This window comes from Peromyscus maniculatus, chromosome 22, assembly GCF_049852395.1.
Source record: "Peromyscus maniculatus bairdii isolate BWxNUB_F1_BW_parent chromosome 22, HU_Pman_BW_mat_3.1, whole genome shotgun sequence".
Classification (NCBI taxonomy): domain Eukaryota; kingdom Metazoa; phylum Chordata; class Mammalia; order Rodentia; family Cricetidae; genus Peromyscus; species Peromyscus maniculatus.
Window position 1 is genome coordinate 17317016 of NC_134873.1, and position 2698 is coordinate 17319713.

A 2698-nucleotide genomic window follows, 5' to 3' on the forward strand; every position below is an offset into this window, starting at 1 on the left:
GTTTCAACAATGACATCGTGAAACCTGGGGTTTTCTTTCTTTCTTTCTTTCTTTCTTTCTTTCTTTCTTTCTTCCTTCCTTCCTTCCTTCCTTCCTTCCTTTCTTTCTTTCTTTCTTTCTTTCTTTAAATTTGCTTCAATATTTTCTTTCAGGATGGAGACCCCCACATTTCAACTTAAGAAAAATCCTTGCCGGGCGGTGGTGGACGCCTTTAATCCCAGCACTCGGGAGGCAGAGGCAGGTGGATGTCTGTGAGTTCAAGGCTAGCCTGGTCTACAAAGTGAGTTTCAGTAAAGGCACAAAGCTACACAGAGAAACCCTGTCTCGAAAAACCAAAAAAAAAAAAAAAAGAAAGAAAAAAAAAGAAAAAGAAAAACCCTTAAAAACCCTTAACCCATGTACATTAGGCCATGAATTCGTATGGAATGGGCTCCAGCAGCTCAGCCTCCTTCCCTCAGGCCTTCCTTACAAAGTGTGCTTCTCTTTGACTTCCTTTTCCCTCTGCTCCTTTTCCTTCACCTGCTTCAAGAAGCTGCCTCGGCTCTTAGAGTACTCGATGTATTCAATCTGCACATTAATTCTCTTGGCAAGAATCTTGCCTTAACTTACGTGTGTCCAGTGATGCCCACGGACAGCATGCTGGGTGATGTCGTAGACTCACCCAGTTTTGCCACGGTAACACTTATGGGGCATTCCTTTTTGAACAGTGTCCATTCCCTTGATGCCTACAATATCACCCTTCTTGTAGATCCGAGTTAAGTGGTCAAAGAAACAACTCCATGTTTCCTAAAAGGCCTGGAGAGCATGTAGTGAGCGCCCCCCCCCTCTACCCCTTTCTGTTTGTTATTTTGGTAAGTTCCTGGAAGATGGCTGCCATGGCCGAAAGACTGGGGTTTTCTTCAGGGTAAGATTGTCGGGGCTGGAGAGATGGCTCAGAGGTTAAGAGCACTGACTGCTCCTCCAGAGGTCCTGAGTCCAATTCCCAGCAACCACATGGTGGCTCACAACCATCGGTAATGAGATCTGGTGCCCTCTTCTGGCCTGCAGGGGTACATGCAGACAGAACACTGTATACATAATAAGTAAATAAATCTTTAAAAAAAAAAAAAAAAGATTGTCTTCTACTGTTTCTATTTCTTTAGTGGAACTAAAACTGTTCACGTCAGCCACGAACAGGACGTTTTCGAAAAGTTCTCCCATTTTGGTTAAGTGGCGACAGTTTCAGAAACCAGAGTAATTAGCATTCCAGAACCGAAGCCTAGATTCCTGCCACACCACCTGCCTGCAGACCCTTAGCTGCGGGCCACAAGAGACTCTGGCCATCTGACATTCTTTAACTCACTATTCTAGTTACACTTCGCAATGGCTAATCTCAGGCCAAGAAAGGGAAGGGAAGCTTTTCAATCTCCTTCCCCACCTCCTACTTCTGCCCTATAACTACCCTGCTTGTAAGTGGACAGCAGGCTCTGATGTTCTTTTCCAGAATAAATACCTGCACTAGATGAGGGCATGTTCCACGTCTGTCTTCCCGTCTGACCTTCGAATTCAGATACTTTATTATTCTTACACTTTATTTCAGCAAGCGATGTTTTTCTAGTACTTACTCTATTTTATCTAAAGCTCCAGAATTAATTGGCAAGAGCTGTTCCTATTTTATTGAGTGTGTGTCTTTTTTATTTCTAGAATTAAATATTTGTGCCTTTATTTTATTTTACTTTTTGCCAGAGTTGATGAATTTCACTATTCTTTTCAAAGCACCGTTTTCCATTTTTGACTTGTTGACTAAGGTGAACATGGAGTGTGTGTGTGTGTGTGTGTGTGTGTGTGTGTGTGTAATTTTCCAGGGATTTTTTTTTTCTCACTGCACCCTTGGCTCAACTAAAGCAAGTCTTCCTGCAATTCTTTTTGTTGTTGTTGTTGCTGCTGTTGTTGTTTTTTGGTTTTTCAAGACAGGGTCTGGTCTCTCTGTGTAGTCCTGGCTGTCCTGGAACTCCCTCTGTAGACCAGGCTGGCCTTGAACTCAGACATCTGACTGCCTCTGCCTCCTGAGTGCTGGCTTTAAAGGTGTGCGCCACCACCTTTTTCCGTATCACCTTCTTGGATCCCAGCTTTGTAGACAAAGAGGAAAAAAGAAAAAGTCTCCTACTTGTCTACCCATACCGACCATCCCCTGGGCCACATTTCCATTAAAACTGACACTGTTGCCGGGCGGTGGTGGCGCACGCCTTTAATCCCAGCACTCGGGAGGCAGAGCCAGGCGGATCTCTGTGAGTTCGAGGCCAGCCTGGGCTACCAAGTGAGTCCCAGGAAAGGCGCAAAGCTACACAGAGAAACCCTGTCTCGAAAAACCCAAAAAAAAAAAACAAAAAAAAAAAAAAAAAAAAACTGACACTGTTAAGTCTGAGCACAGGGATCTGTGGGTAAGAGAACCGCTTCACCAGCATGAGGCCCTGAGTTCAACTCTCAGGCACTCACTAAATCACGGCAGCGGCCAGGAAAGGGAGCTCACACTCAGCCTTCCCTAGCTGCCTACCGTTCTTTGTGTAGGGTTGAGACCTCAAGGGCTTGTCATCTGTTGCCCTGACTCCCATCCCCTTTGGCATGTCTATTGTCCTTGTTCAGCTCCTGTTTGGGCAGCCATGTTGGTAAGGCTCGGGGTGGAGCTTCTGACATTCCTAGGAGACAGAATCTCACAGCA

At 45.1% G+C, this 2698-nt stretch overlaps 1 pseudogene; it reads right to left on the reverse strand.

Annotated features, from left to right (window-relative positions):
* Positions 1-403: 403 nt before the first annotated feature.
* Positions 404-806, reverse strand: LOC121825168 (large ribosomal subunit protein eL21 pseudogene; annotated as a pseudogene).
* Between the last annotated feature and the right edge of the window lie 1892 nt (positions 807-2698).